General features: G+C 36.5%; 1 protein-coding gene across 8 annotated transcripts in view; it reads right to left on the reverse strand.

The window, feature by feature from the left end:
- The window catches only part of Arb2a (ARB2 cotranscriptional regulator A), a 420,978-nt gene that overhangs the window by 386,844 nt on the left and 17,117 nt on the right, over positions 1–17,017 (reverse strand). Inside the window, exon 2 of one of the 8 annotated variants that reach the window (XM_063245338.1) lies at positions 4,317–4,403. The exons of the other annotated variants lie outside the window; for them this stretch is intronic. The gene's annotated coding sequence lies outside the window, so the exon portion shown is untranslated. The remainder of the gene's footprint in view (positions 1–4,316; positions 4,404–17,017) is intronic. 8 annotated transcript variants of the gene reach the window in all.

A 17,017-nucleotide genomic window follows, 5' to 3' on the forward strand; every position in this document is an offset into this window, starting at 1 on the left:
GAAGGGAGGGGTAAAAACAAAGGAAATACAAAGGCTATTCACAGAAATAATTAAGGAAAACTTCGCAAGCATGGTCAAAGGAAAAGATATTCAAATGTATGAGGCATACGAACTCCAGCCACCTACAACCAAAACATAGCTACACTCGGACACAAAATAATAAAGATCCCAGAAATTCATCACAAGAACAGAATATTAAAAGCTTTCAGAGAAAAGAAATAGATCACCTATAAAGGAAAACTCATCAAAATCACAGCACACTTCTCAACGCAGACCATCAAATCAAGAAAAGCTTGAAGTATTCCAAGCCCTGAAAGAAAGTAACTTCCAGCCCAGATTGATGTACCCTGAAAAACTGTCTTTAGAAATTAGTAGAGAAACAAGATGCCTCCAACACAAAGAGGAACTGGGGGAATTCGCAACCACCAATCCAACCCTACAGAGAATACTGAAGGACATTCTAGAGAGAGAAAATAAACAAGATATCAGGAACAGAGGCAGAGAGGCCTCAATGATTGGAGCAGACAGTGGAATGGAATGCAGAAATGAGGCAGAGAAAGTTGGCTATAATCTCTAACATAGATGGCCTTGATACACAAAGAAAGAAAGAAAGAAAGAAAGAAAGAAAGAAAGAAAGAAAGAAAGAAAGAAAGAAAGACAAACCTTGAGGCTTTTGTAGGCAAAGGAATATAACTTGAGATCAAGTCCAGGGGTGAGAAGGTTCGAAACCACTTAGGTAAATAGCAGGTTTCCCCCACCAATCTAAAAACTGAGGGAGTTGGTGGGACCCAAAATGTGCAGTGCAACCTGTGGGAGTGAAAGGGGAGGAATAGTCTAAAAAAGGAAGGCAGAGGATATTGTTAATAGTGTATCAGGACTTAAAACCCACATTACTCACACTGCTCTGTTTAGATGGATTGTATTCTGTTCCAGTTTGTCTACTTGTACTAGATTTGAGGACATAGACAGGTATCCCAAAAATAGCAGGATATAGTATGGTAACCACCTTTAATTTCCTATTGGCTTAATCTGAAGCCTTATATAACTTATACTGTTTTATCATGACTGATCTTAGTTGAATCTAGTTTGTTAGATTGCTGTTTTGTATTGACATATTTTATTCAAATCTGTTATGATTGATAGTACCAAGTCTGAGAGTATCTACACTGAAGATGACAAGATTCCCTAGGATACCCACTCTGGTTTGATTATTACCTGCTTTTGAAGTTTTACACTGTCTACAATGTTATGCTTTTATTAATATTGTTATGTACTGCTATATTTAATTATACTATGCCTGATGATATAAACAATTCTATTAAAGATAACAAGAGACAACACAGTAACCATTGTAGATCGCCTTACATTGTGGTTTTATATAACTTTTTCATTTCATGTTTTTATAGGAATTTGTTTTATCTTGTTTTGTTTTTTCTTTCTAATACAGAAAGGATAGAAACACATGTAGAGACTCATGCATGCGTAGACCCTATAAACAATTTATGAGAACTGATCATATAATGCATGTTGAAATGAACAAGTACTTTAAAGAAAAAGAGACACTACAGTATCCAGTGCTGATTCCATAGCATCATGATGTGAAATCCAGCAATACTATTATTCTTTATTCAGAGTGATTTTAGCCTATTTTGTTTTTTTAATTTCAACATACACAAAGGTATGGACAGCTATTTTGAAGAGAATGAGAGACACTATGACAGCCATTGCTGACTTCCCTGCTGTCTGATCTTGAAGACCTAAAAAACCTTCCTCAACTTGTTCAGATCAGTTCTATACAATGTTGTTTCATGTGAAGTTTCTGTATGTGAAAATACGGGCAACTATTTGGAAGAAAACAAGAGACAATACAATAGATAGTGAAAGACTGTCTTGCTTTGAAATTTATGTCTCTTACATTGCTTTCTTATATTCTATTTTGCTGTGTTTAATTTTACCCTCTTTAAAATAAAAAAAAATTTTAAAAAGAATTAAACTAATTTTAAAAATAACGTTTCCTTTACATTCCCTTCTAACTTTATTAAAATGAGTACCTGGACAATCACATGTGTAAGTTCCACCTTCATTTACAGTTTTGTTCAGACAACTGTGGTTCAGCTATCTCCTAAATGAACACACTGAACTCAGGTCACAGATACTTTTTATGTTGCCATCTTATTTAGGTCATCACCACAACTAGTAAGGTAGGTAAAATTAACATTAGCACTGTACAAATATGAGAAATTCTAGGTTTGGAGAAACTAAACAAGTCTGGTGAAAGTATCACAGAAGATAAGGTGCGGTTGGGTTTCCACCTTGGTGTTGTAAGCTCCACCTATTACCATTCTGGCAAGAGTCAAATGGCTAAACCTCACTAGAGTAATAATTCCATTGCCTTTATTCTGCAGAAATTTCATACATGCATGCATTAGTTTCTATTATTAAGAAGTTATATGATTTTAAGTTACAGAAGTTGGACATAATTATCTATGGACTAAAGCTGCCAAGCAAAATTGTTTAATTATATTTATTCAGAATTAAAACTAATAAATTACTCCCCATTGTTCCTCACAATGCTTTGGGAAACCAAACATCTGAAAGAAAGGGCAAAATATTAAGTAATATCAAATTAAAATATTTCAAAGAAAAAGAATATAGCACTACTGTGTCTTTTTAATAGGTTCCAAAACTGGTAATCATTTGGTTAGATTTCATAGTACCTAAAACTCATAGTACCTAAACTCAATGAGCCACCAAAGGCAGAAACTCAATGAGACTAGATATAAATCTTAAAATATCTGCATATCAGTGTTAAAGAAATTAAACAAGGCCTAAAATAATTCTCAATTTAAAACCCTATCAAAGTGCCAGGTGTGGTGAGGGGCACATGTATTGCCAATTAATTGAGAGGCTGAGACTGGAAAATCACCTGAGCCCATGACTTCAGCAGGATAACAGAGAAAGAAAAAAAAGGGGGGGGTGGAGAGAGGAAGGAAAGAAGGAAAAAATGAAGGAAGAAGAGAAAGGGAGGGGATAAAAGGGGAAGAAAAAAAGACTGAAAAAAATTCTTTGGAACAAAAAAGGCAGAGCCATAGCCAAGGATGCAACAATCCTCAAAAAGAATTCACTGTATTTAAAATATTAGAAAAACAGAGTATGTCAAACAAATGGCAATCTCTTTCATATAGGTCAAATATAAATGTCAGTCCATAATACAAGTGATAAAACACTTGTATATTGTAAATATTATAAATGTGTAATTCCAGATGAAATTAACCTAGTAGAAACTAGTATCTTGAAAATTCAAAACAGCCAACATTATGAAACAGCAGTGATAATATTCACAAAGACAGCATTCAATTTTCTCATTCCATTAACAGGCTTACTGGCATCTCTGCTAAACTTTGTGAACCCGAGGTCCAAATCCGAGTTAAAATACAACGTGCATGTGGCGACAATGTATGAGTTACCCAGATGCCCCCAGATGCTGCAAGAGCAGCCATCCCACAGGCTCCTGCTGCCTACAACGTGACAGCTGGCTTTGGTACAGAGCGTCACCACCGAGGTCACACTTCTGCAGACCTTACTTGGTGACTAGGTGAAGTGAAAGGATAAAAACCTGGCTGTGTTGGCCTGATCTAAGAAAATTCTGGTCATGCTTTCTCTAAAGCTTCTGCCAGATTGTCAGAGTCTATGTCAGGTCTATATGTAAGTTCGACTTCTCACTCTGACCAATCCTATTCTCCTCTTTTCCTTCTCAAGTGATCTTATTTCTTTTTTTGTTTTTTTGTTTTTTTTATTTTGTGTGTGCTGGGGATCAAATCCCGGGCTGGTGTCTGTTATTCAAGTGCTCTATCATCAAACTACACCACCAGCCTTAATGCTAATTTTTAACAAAGTTTATAGTTCAAATTCTGTCTCAGCACCTGCTTCTGAAAAGCCCAAGCTTTGATAATGTACTTTCCAAATGTTTTTTTCTGAAGAGCAAGCAAAAAATTTTCTGATAACAGGCAAGATTTATCTAAAATATATAAAGAACTGTGGCAACTCAACAATAAAGAAAAAAATAATTAAAAACTGGACAAGGGACTGGAATACACATTTCTCCAAAATAATATTCAAATGACTAAAAAGCACATGAAAATACATTCAAAATAATTAATCACTATGAAAATATATCAAACCAGAATTAAATATAACTTCATTCATACTAGCTTGGCTATAATGATAAAAAAAAAAAAAGATAAAGCAAGTGTTTGTGAGAAATGGAGAGAAAGTGAATCTTTCATATGTTGCTGGGGGAAGACAAACTGATTTACCTGCTTCAGAAAACAGCTGAGCAATTCCTGACAACAGCAGATATACAGTTACAAAAGGATCCAGCAATTCCACTTCTAGGTATACACCTAGAGAAATGAAAATACATGTCCACACCCAAACTTATATACAAATGTTCACAGGAGCATTATTCATAACTGCCACAATGTAGAAACAACCTAGATGTTTGTCACAAAATGTGATACAGTTATACAACTGGCTAGTATTAATTACTAAAAGGAATGAAGGACTCATCTTGTTATAACTATGAAAGAACTTAAGACACCACAGGAAATTAATTAATCCAGCCACAAAAGACCACTATTATATGGTCTCATTCCTATGAAATGTTCAGAACAGGCAAATAGAAACTAGAAACTAGATTAATGATCCCCAGGGTTAGGAGAAGGGGGTTATGGGGTGTCACTGTAAATAGGTATGTGGTTTTGGTGTGATTACAATATCCAAAGACATACACTTTTGTTCATGGTAGTGTTCTCTCCTGGGTATTAAGTGCTGTTTCCTTCCTCTCTCCTTCAGCCCCTCTGTCCTTCCCATTCCCTCTCTCCCTTTCTCTTCTCTCTCTCTCTCTCTCTCTCTCTCTCTCTCTCTCTCTCTCTCTCTCTCTCTCCATCTTTGTTTCTCTTCATCTCTAGTGCCAAAAGTCAAGGAGTCTTGACCACCACCTCACTCACTCTCCTCTTTTCCTTCCATGAAACAGGAGTGAGAAGTAGACTTCAGGCAGATTCATTCAAAGAATTTCTACATTTAATGTCCATCATGCCTCCACTAGAGCCAAAGTGTACAGTTCAGCTGTACTGAGTTATGAGGTGAACATCCAGTTTCCTAGATACAAAAGATGAGCACTGTATAAACTTTCTGCAATTCTCAGTGCTCAAATCTCACTGTCTGCTTGGATGTACTCTCTCTGTAGGGATTTGACTAATACTTGCAGGACTACTGACTCATTCTGCTCAGGAGTCACCTAATCCCCCTAGTTAATATACCTAAACCACCCAGTTTCTCACAAGGATTGAAATTGGTCATAAATTTATAATTATTATTATTATTATTTTTCTTATTTTGAGTATTCTAACTGCAAGTGATCCCAAACAATATAGCAACAACATTCAACATTAGAATGGTATCATACTCCACAGAAAACAAAAATAAAGAAAAATTTGGGCATATAGTCAAGTAAATTATAGAAATGACACTGGTGATAGAATTTAATGGCAAAGTTAAGCTTTGTGCAAACACAACTACACACAAGCCATTTAGGTACCACTCATATCCAAATATATACTGAGAGTGCACTCCTTTAATGTTGGGTTAAAGGGTAATTTTCAATGAAGCCTCACTCTTCCTCAAAGTGCTAACAATTGGGAATGTGGAGATTAAGAAGCCTTCAGGATAGATTTTTTTTTTCTTTTGGCTTCTAGAATTTCCAAGTTATTAATGGAATGATTAAGAATTTTATGTTTGTACCAAATTTCACCAATGCCCAAATGCTGGAATCAAGATAAAATAAACAGAAATATTGGAAGAATCCATATTGCCACACAATATCTTAAAAAAAGAAAATTAGGAATTTGTACACTATTACAGTGGTTACTTAATGTGGTATTTATACACAGTGGAGTACTGCTCTGTCATAAAGAAAGACAACTTTTGGGGGCTGGGGATTTAGCTCAGCGGTATAAGCACCTGCCTTGCAAGCAGGCAGTCGTGAGTTCAATCCCTGGTACCGATAAAAAAAAAAAAGAAAGAAAGAAAGAAAGACAACTTTTGAGCATTCATAGGTAAATGGATACAACTTGAGAACATAATGATAAATGAAATAAGATAGACATACAAGCTTAAGTATTTCGTGGTTCCTATTACATGAGAATATCAGACCCACATACAAATAAAAATCAAAATAGAAGATAAACAGGGAAGTAGAAGTCCAAATAATTCCCTAAAGTACCTACTCTAATGCTTCACAAATATTTTAATATATATGCTAATTAATTTTATTTATACTTCTGGCTTTTCTTAATTCCATTGAAAAAAAGTTTTGTGCTATTACCTGATTTTTTTCAAGAGCGACTTTTATATGTGTATCTTGTATACTGAGTAATTACTTTGTAGACAGTGATACACGATGTATTAATTATTCTTATCCTCTTGTTATGAAATTTTAATTCTCACACAAAATTTTAAATAAAGAAAAGTAAAAACCACACAAAATTTATGCCTTTCCTAAATTAAGAAATGACTGCCGAGGATTTAGCTCAGCTGCATAAGCAACTGCCTTGCAAGCACATGGTCATGAGCTCAATCCCCAGTATTAAAAAAAAAAAAATTAAAAAAGGATTTAAAGTACCAAAAGTTTCTTATTCAAAAATAATGAGTGTCGTATTTGTTACCACACACAAAATATTTTTTTTCTCACAAAGACAACAATCACTTAGCAGCATCTTTAGCTATAAGAAATGAATTCTGTAACACTGAAGTTGCCAGCACAAGGACATTTTGTGGAATGTTAAGCCACTTACGTATCAGACTTATGCTTAGTACATACACTAAGGAGCTTTTATTACTATGTCTACAAAGTGATAGAGTCTCTTCCTGTGATTATGAAAGTAAAGAATTTTACAATTAGACATCTATGGCCAACATTATAGCTGAGTCTCTCAAGGGCCTCTGCTGTTTAGAAGACCTTAATCATGGTAAGTTAATTATAAAACACCAGAATATTTACAAATGTCACTCATTGAATGAGCATGAAGAAAGACCACAATAATTCTAATATCTGCAGAAAAAGTATTTGATAAAATTCAACTCTCATTTTTGGATAAACTGTAGAAAGTGAAGAATAAAGGGAAATGATTTAAAGACAAACAAAAATATTCTTAATGGTAAAATGTGTAAAACTTCATTAAACACAGGGTCCAGGAAAAAAAAAACACTGATTCTCACCACATCTTGTCAAAATTTGCTAAAGTTCTATCCAATGCAACAAGTAGAAAAGAAACATACAAGGAATGAAAAAAGGCAAATGAACTCACCATTATTACATAACTATAACAACAACAAAACAAGGAGAATCAAGAAATAAGATTTTTATAGCATTAAAAAAACAACAGTAACATCTGAGTAACAAGGTGTGGTCATGCAATGTGTAATGTTAGAGAAAGGATTGAGTTCGGGGGTCAGCCCCAGCTATGTAGTAAGACTTTGACACAACAAAAGTGAAAAAGGAAGAGGGGAGGGGAGGGAAGGGAAGGGGAGAGAAGGGAAGGGAAGGGAAGGGAAGGGAAGGGAAGGGAAGGGAAGGGAAGGGAAGGGAAGGGAAAGGAAGTGAACCAGAGAGGGGAGAGGAAGGGAAGGGAACGAAGGAGGGGAGAGGAAGGAGAAGGAAAAGGAAAAAAAAGGGAAAAATTTGTATGTTATTGGGAATAAAACAAATTCAGCAAGATGACTCACTAAAAACTTATGTATAAAATTGTCTTTAAAAATGCCAGCAAAAATCATTTACAAGGCAAAAGATTTTTTACAAAAATATATTATTTTTAACAGCAAGAAATGAAACCTTGTGGTTAAAATAATGTCATTCTTATTTGCAGAAAGTTATGAAAGATTACTGAAAGACGTTAAAGAAAAATGAAAGTATGTCATTAGTATTAAAATTAACAAATTGATAATAGAATGAAACTCCAAAACAGTAAAGTCACAAATTTATATGACAGCTATGACACCATCACAGCATAAAGAAAGTATCATGTCTTAGCTACTTTTCTCAATGCTGAGACAAAATATCCCACTACCAAAGTTAAAAGATGAAAAGGTTATTTAGCTCAGTTTGTAGAGGTTTTAGTCCATAACTGGCTACCTCCAAGGCAAGGTGGCATGGCAGAAGGGCAGCACAGAGAAATAGTTCATGGTGGGCCGCAGGAGCAAAGCAACAAGAGAAGACCACAACTCTTTCCATCCCTTATATCTTATCCAGACTATGAGGGGGTAGCACTTACACCCTTAATTCTTGTGCCCTTTATCCTAGCAATGCAGCATGAATTAATCCCAGCATCATGCATTCTAGACCCCGCCATCTCTGAAAAAGCCCCACTTTGGGCCCCATGGGACTTTGGAAGGACATTTAAACATAAAACATAACATTCTGACCCTGGCCCCCCAAACACTCATGCACATTCCTTTATGCAAAAGGGACTTAGTCCATCTCCACAAGTTGCCAAAATCCTAACAATTTGAGCATTGCTGAAAAGTCTAACTCAAAAGTCTCCTCTGAGATCTAAGGCAAATTCTTACCTGCAAACCCCTGTACAAATGAAAAGAAAATAAAACATTTCCAACATTCAACAGCATGAAATAGACATTTCCATTCTTAAAGTTATAAAAAGGGAGATAGTAAGGAATGGGAACAAAGAAAGACCAAACTCCAGCAGAACAAACATTAAATCCCATAGTTCCACTTCCCACAACCTGGGTAATCAATGGCAAGTTGTGACATCCAAAGGGCTTGGATGGTTCTGCTATTACAGCACTGCTGAAGGTTGTAGCTCCCACAGCTTCTTTGGGCTAGTTGTGCTCCTGCCTTGCAGATTTCCTCAGACAATCCAAGTGCCTGGCTTCTCCAAACTGCTGGAGTCATCACCACCCCTATGCCTTACACTCACAGCTTCATACACTGTCCTCTCAGGAGCACATTTCCTGGTCTTTCAGGCCTTCTGAAATTTGAGTAGAGGATTTGATAACCCCATAACGCTTATATTCTACATGCACCTGAGCCAGAACCACATGGATGATGCCAATGTTTGCTGCCAGATGGAACAGTACCTAGGCTTCCCTCTCTCTCAGCTGTAGAGGCCAATTGCCTATGAAGCAAATACTTCGTAGGCCACTGCCATTCTGGAATACAGTGTTCTGGAACTCTCTTCTCAAAGAAAAGCTTTTTATCTTTGCAACTCTGGGGCTGCAAAGGTTGGAATCCTGCTGGTGTTTGTCATGTTCTCGGCACATCTTTTCTGTTGTCTTCTTTTGAAATACGTGGCTCTTTCTTGTGAGCCTTTTCTGTGACCACATTATCTTCTGTTCTATCTTTGTAGGCCACAAGTCTCCTGGAACTTCCTTTCTGGCCAAACAGTGATTTAAATAATTCTGCTGGGATTTTTGCTCTTTGACTTTCAACATGAATCTAGTAAAAAGTCCCAACAGTAGCCTTTCCATTGCTTCAACATTAGACTGCATTGAAATTTCTTCTGCAAAATCAATTAGTCCACCTCACTTAATCTTAGTATCAGGCAAAGTCTCTGGGCACAAGCAAAACATAGACAAATGTCCTGCATACCCATAACACAGCATCTGAAATCCAACAACCAAAGCAGTCCTTCTTCCAGAAGAAATCTCCCAAACCTAGTCTCTACTGGAGAGATTTCTATCAATGTCTCATCTTCTGAGCTCTGACCAGAACCTCACATCAAGTATAGGTGAAGGAATTCCAGTTCTAGTTTCTCAGTCTGGATTTTAGAACCTTTTTCAACTCTTCCAATTAGCCAGTCCCAAAGCCACCTGAGCCACATGGTAAAGCATAGTCACAGGAATGACTTCACATCTCAGGTACCAAATTGTATATCAGTTACTTTTCTCAATGCTGACCCACAACCAAGGTTAAAGGAGGAACAGTTTATTAGGTTCACAGTTTATAGAGGTTCCAAATCCATAATCCACTGGCTCCAGGCAAGGTGGCATGGCAGATAGGCACTACAGAGGAGAATAGTTCACAGCAGGCCATAAGGAAAGACCACAACTGTTTCTACCTTTGTATCTTATTTGGAGGGGCTATTTGGAGGGGGGTAGCACTCACACCTTAATGCTAGTGTCCATGATCCTAGAATTGCACCATAAATCAATTCCAGCATCTCTAGATCCATTCATCTCTGAAATAGCCCCATTTATAACTGCATGATTCTCTTGGGGCACATCTAAACACAAGCATCAACAGAAAGAATTTGTAATAACTGAGCCAGATGGTTAAGCCATAGTAAAACCAAGAAATGAGAAATGCACTGTCTTACTCAATTCATAAAAATTAATCTTGAATTGTTTAAGGGAATAAGTGTGAAAGGAAACTTCAAATATATGAGTGGAAAATGTACATTACTACTGTTTTGTATGTTAGGGTTGAGAATAATCATTGCTGGTCAAAAGATATATTGATAAGACTTTGAAAATGACTGGAATGAGATTTCTTTTTCATTATTTAAAGAGAAAGAAACAAAAACAAACATGGAGAAAAAAGGGTAGAAATAATTCAGAATTACAGAAAAATAAACAGTAAGAAATCACTAGTTGATAAGTTACATATTGTCATCTTAGAAATAGTTGTTCAGGTTACAAAATTAAAGCATACAAAGTGACATTCAAATAGTGACACTGCCAACAGTTCTGCTCAGTGATCCAACAAAAACCTAGTAATATGGTTATCAGTCCTACACACGTTTTTTATCTTAAAGAGAGTAAAAGTAAACATATCAAAACAGAACAAAACAGTTCATAAAGAAACAATTTAAAGAAATACAGATTTCAAAGCAAGTCCACTGGAGATCTTCGCTGTCTATCTTATTGTCTGCAGTTTTCTTCCAAAAACCATCTTCACACACATTGAATACATACTGCATATTATAGAACTAATCAAATCATTACAGGATGATGAAGGCTTTTTAGGTCTTCAAGACCTGACATTGGGGAGGTCAATAATGACTACCATAATGTCTCTCATTCTATTCATAGTAACTGTCCTTATCTTTACATACACTGAAATTGAACTTAAGAGACTAAACTAATATCACTCTGAACAGTGAGTAATAGTATTGCTAGATTTTATATGATAATGTTACAGAATCAGCATTGGGTTCTTAGTGTCTCTTCCTCTTCAGAGTATCTGTTCTTCACATCTTGCATTATATAATCTGTTCCTGTAAATAGTTTAAAAAATTCTTCTCATGTGTGAATTTCTACATGTATATCTATCCTCTATAATACAGATTATAGGGAAAAACAGATCATAACAAGACAACAAATTCCTAGAAAAACATGAAATAAAAAAGACACATAAGACCACAATATTAGGTGACCTACCATAGTTACTATGCTTTCTCTTGTTATTTTCAATAGACTTGTCCACATCATCAGGTTTAATATAGTTAAGCATAGTATTACACAGTTATTTTTATAAAAATTTGAAAACTTTGCAACTTTGAAAACATTGTAGGACTTGAGAGTGGTCAATAATCAAAACCAGTACGGATATCTTTTACATCTTGTCATCTTCAGAGTAGTTGCCTCTACTTTTAGACTTGATACTATCAAGCATACCAAATTCAAATAAAATCAGCCAAGGCAAAACCGTGGTCTAACAAACTAGCTTCAAATAAAATCAGTCAAAGTAAGACAATGTAAGTAATACAGGGTTTCAGTTTAAGTTAATAGGAAATAAAGGATAGTTACCATGGTATAACCTGCCATTTTTGGGTTAGATGTCTATGCCCTCAAATCTGGTATGAGTCGACAGACTGGAACAAAATAAAATCATACTAAACAGAGTGATAAGACTACTGTGACTTTTAAATACTGATACACTATTAACTTTTAAATACTGATACACTATTAACAATGTCCTCTGCCTTCCTTTTTTAGGCTATTTTTCACCTTTCTCCTTCTCAGGATGCTTTGTATGTTTTGGCTTGGACTATTTCCCCCCAGGCTTTTCTCGATTTGAGAGTTTGTGCTGGTAAGTCTTTTGTTATTTTGATAATTTTTCCATTGTAGGTAATCTGCTTCTTTTCCCTGGCTGCTTTTAGTATTCTGTTCTTTTGGTGGATTTCTGGAATCTTGATTATTATATGTCTGGATGTACATCTGTTTTGATTGTAGGTGGCTGGAGTTCTGTATTCCTCATTCATCTGGATATCATTTCTTTTTCCTATGCTTGGAAAGTTTTCCTTTATTATATCTGTGAATATTCTTTGTAGTCCATTTTTGGTTACTCCTGCTTCTTCACTCACGTGCTTTATTCTTAAATTATGTATCTTTTTGTAGTCTTCTAGCCTTTGAATTGTTTCTTTCTGGTTCCTTGTTATTTTTAAGAGATCTGGGGCTGGGGATTTAGCTCAGCAGCATAAGCGCCTGCCTTGCAAGCAGGCAGTCGTGAGTTCGATCCCTGATACTGATAAAAACGAAAAAGACAAAAAAAATGATGAATTTTTAAGAGATCTTTTCTTTCGTGATCACATATCATAAATCTCTCTTCAAATTTCAAAAGACTAACTTTAGTTTCTGTCAAGGTATTTTGTCAGTTTTTAATGGAGCTTTTACTTTCCTGGTAATCTCTTTGGATCTGTTTCATGTATTCTAGGTTACGTTTAAATTCTTCATCAGAGGTTTCTCTTTCTTTTCTGATTTCCTCCGTTCTTCCATCTGTGTTCTCTTGGGAGGGGCTTATCATTTCTTTAATTAATCTTTTTATATCTTGCCTCACTTGGATCAGAAGTACAGTTTTAAATTCATCTATGAGGTCATGAAGGTATTTCTTTATGTCTGCTGATGCTGTGTCTAGTATGGGATGATTACTGCACTGTTTCTCTTCTGTATTTACTTCTCCTGGGCTTATTTTCCCAGGTTCGGCAGCTGGAGATTTATTTTTATTTCTATCTTTTGTCATGTTTCTGGTTCCTTTCAGACTGGGATGTCCTGGGGGTCTCTGGTCCTCTCCATATTGCTTAGGGTCTTTCTGAAGTGTGCTGACTGGGGTTTTGCTGCCCTCCCCAATTTGCTGTAATCTGAGGTACATGCAAGGATGCAGGGACAGTGCAAGCTAACCTCGAGCCTTTGAGCCAGTCAATCTACAAGTTAGGCTGTACTTTGTGGACATCACAGAGTCGCGACAATTTTGTACCTGCTTATTGTGTCCCAACAAGAGTGTAGCTCAGCCCCAGCAGACCCTGCCAGTTCTCTCTGCACCAGAGGCAGCTGAGTGATGTCACTGCAGCACCGGGCTCTGCCCAACTTCAAGCTGTCCTCCACCAGACCTCTCTCTGCACCAGGGACGACTATCTAATGTCACCACAGAGCTGGGCTCTGCCCAAATCCAAGATGTCCTCCACCAGTTCTCTCTGTGTCACTGATACCACCACGGCACCAGGCTCTGCCCAATTCCAAGATGTCCTCCAGCCAGTGACAGCAGCCACGGGTCCCAATCCCTAGCACTCACCAGGAATCAATGCAAATCTTCCTCTTGGGTCCACTGCACACTGCGCCACGTGTCTTCACTGCCCTCCCAGCACAGCGCAGATGGGTCAGAAAACTGTGCATTGTCCAGTTTCAGAGCCCAGGAGCTTCTCGAAGTCTCCTCCAGTGCAGCCAGGTGGCTCTAGCTACTTCGTGGGGCCCCAGGTCCCAATTTCCAGCAGTCATGGAGAACCAATATAGCTCTTCCCTTAGATCCACTACTCACTGCACTGTGTCTTCCCGTTAAGGGCCCAGGATTCGCCGATTCCTGTTATTGGCAGCGGTGGTCTCTGCACGACCTTGGATCCTCCAGGCACACCTAGTACAGCGTGGAACGGGTCTCAGTGAGCACATCAGGCTTCAGCTCTCCACTCACACTTTTCCTTCCTCTTCCTAGTTTTATTTTGCCCTTCAGTTACCGCCTTGGTTAATAAGAATCATTATTCATTCGTCTGGCCCCCTCCATGTTGCCATATCCTAGCATCTGATCTGATTTCTCTGCAGAGACTCTGCATCCAGTCCCCAAGCAAGCTGCCATTTTTTTTCTCTGGAATGAGATTTCTAACTTAAATATTCTCATACTCTCCAACTCAGCACACTTTGATACATTACTTGGTCTTTTTACCAAGAGAGGTAAGGCAGAATATCAACTTGATTAACTTGTGTGTCAAGGAGGGTCACAGAATTGTGACTCACAGTATATGACCCATTGCCCCTTCCTCTCCGGCATAGTTCCCCTGCTTTGGCTTATATGTCGATGTAGACAATGGAGCTGTGACCTTGGAGTAAATATATGATCCCTTGCTCCTTCCTATCTGGCAGTGTTGTCCTGCAGTGTCTCTCAGCTACTATGAACTAAGCAGCTTTGTTCTACCATACTCTTTTCCCATCAGCTTTGCTCTCTGCCATACTCTTCCTCCATCAGGTTGTTGCACTGATGCCATGAAATAACCCTCTGAAACCATGAGTCCAATAAATTGTGACTTTATTCTTTAAATTGTGAGTTTCAGGTATTTACTACAGTAAAAGGAAGGCTAACAAAAATGTCTTGCACATGTGTGTCAGGCAGCACATAGGAAAATGTTCACATCATTAAAAAGTCAGTTTATCATTATCTATGACTACAAAGCAAATTACCTTAAAAAGCAGTGGTTCAAAACAACAGTATTAACTATTTCCCAGTTTCTGCAGATCACAAATTTGAGAGCAGCTCACATGAGAGGTCCTCACTTGGGTTCTTAGGTTCACAGTCAAAATATAATAGCAAGTTCTGCAATCATCTGAAGACATGACTAGCTGGAGATCTTCTTCAAAGGTGACTTACATATACAAATAAATTATTGATACTGACTGTCATCAGTACTGCCACAAACCGCTGGTGGCTTTTCCCAGAAAGACAGATCCAGGAGAGCAAGGAAAAAGCTATAGAAGTCTCATCATCACTTCCTCCAAGGTCTTCTGGCCCAGAGAGCCAGTTCAGTGTAGGAGGTATTTACACAAAGGCATGAATATCAAGAAGCAAAGATCCCTGGAAAGGGGCATCTTAGATCCTGACAATAGCAAATGGAAATAAAAGACTGTTCTCCATAATTTGTGATAAAAGTATTAAAAACTTGAGAGAATTAAGTATAATGTAAAAGAAAGCACATAAATCAATGTAAGTTACTAATCAGATTATGAGTCTTAGATTGAATTGTGAATTTAATGTTAATATAAATGTAAATTACATTTTTATGCTTTATAAGTTATATAAGCATTACATATATGAAGACCACCTTTTATCAGAATGTAATATCCATATATGCACAATGATGTGGGTTGAAAACACTGTGGACTTTCAAAGCTATCAACAATATATTGTTAAAATAAATAAAATTAACAGAAAAAAATAAATTTAGTAAGATTTTCTTTTATATTTGTTCCTCAGGACATTTTTCCCTATAGATATTATTGAGAGGCTAATTTCATCTATTTTAGTTAGAAATTTGGGTGTCTTTCTGGAGAATAAATCCTAACAGATGCTATAGGGAAAGAGATAAAAGGGTACTGGAAAATCATCACAGCAGTTATATATCAATATAATACTATCACCAAAACTCAACTGATTCCTTGCCTGTTGTGTAAAGCATCTAATAATTGAATAAAAGTGTATTACCTCAGAAATTTTTATATCAGCTATTAAATCAAGCTCAGGATTTTAAAACTCTGAATGGAAAAAAAGCAGTAACATCCTATGAACTTAATCCTGCACTTCTAGAAATAACAAGAGTCCTTTATTTTTTTTTCTTTCTTTCTTTACTTGGTGTACTTCCATTAATAAGCACAAAAGTAAAATCTACCTGTGAAGACATACAAGTGATTGCAATTTGAAAAACCTGGGGAAGGAGACAGTTACAAAAACCGTGTAAATGAAAGTTGAAGGCTAAGAATTCAATACAGAATAATCTGTCCCCTTGACTGCTAAAAGGTGGACTCATCCAATCATAAAAGACATATTTACTACAGAGGATCTGTGTCTTTTCACATGATGCAAAAGTGAGCTTTAATTCTGAGGGGTAAAAATTGTCCTGTTGTTTTGTTGTTTTTTCCAAAGTAAGGTGAAAAAGGCAAATGCTGTAGCAGCAGCCCCTGGAGGGAGGACTTGATGTTAGAATGAGAATAAAACAAACATAAAACATTTCTTCTGCTACTTTGTGTGAATGTAACATTTTGCTAAATCCATTTCTATTGTTTAAATGACAAGTGCTGAAAACTGCTTTTTCTGCATGAGAATTAAACATCTTTTCAATGAAAAACAGATGTTGAGTCACCTGTCCTTAATGGACAAACTAATTTGCAGTAAGAAAATTATAAAGCTTCCTGGACTAATAAAAAAGAATTAGCACCAATCTTACTCTAAGTATAAATTCAAAGTCATGTACTTAACATTAAATAAATCTATATCTTGTTCATTTGAAATACTACCTACTAATTTTACTAAAAGACCTCAAGCACTACTGAATCCCCACATCACTATCTGAAATTTGATTATAAATTGTCAGGGCTTTTTAAAAAATCCGTGACACTGCTGTGGATTTAGGCTTTGATTTGTTTCTACTAAAACTACCCAGATGTATTAGTAATCGTTGACTTTAACTAACTTTATACACACATATTTATTTTATAGGAATCCTAAAGTAAGTTTCAGGTCCCTTGTGATGTTCTTTTGCAGATTAATAAATACATGAACGTATTATTAAAATTAAGTTTAATTCAAAATTCCACATACAGAACTGGAAAGACATAAAGCCAATGCTAGACTCTAGCATAAATGTGGCTAAATACATGCAGTAGACACCACACTTGTGTCAAATCTTGGAAAAAATTCCAAAATTTGCAGCACCTCTTCCCTTTTAAAATGATTCTTTACACCACC

This window comes from Cavia porcellus, unplaced genomic scaffold, assembly GCF_034190915.1.
Source record: "Cavia porcellus strain 051 isolate PalLab524CR breed Dunkin Hartley unplaced genomic scaffold, mCavPor4.1 scaffold_2, whole genome shotgun sequence".
NCBI lineage: Eukaryota > Metazoa > Chordata > Mammalia > Rodentia > Caviidae > Cavia > Cavia porcellus.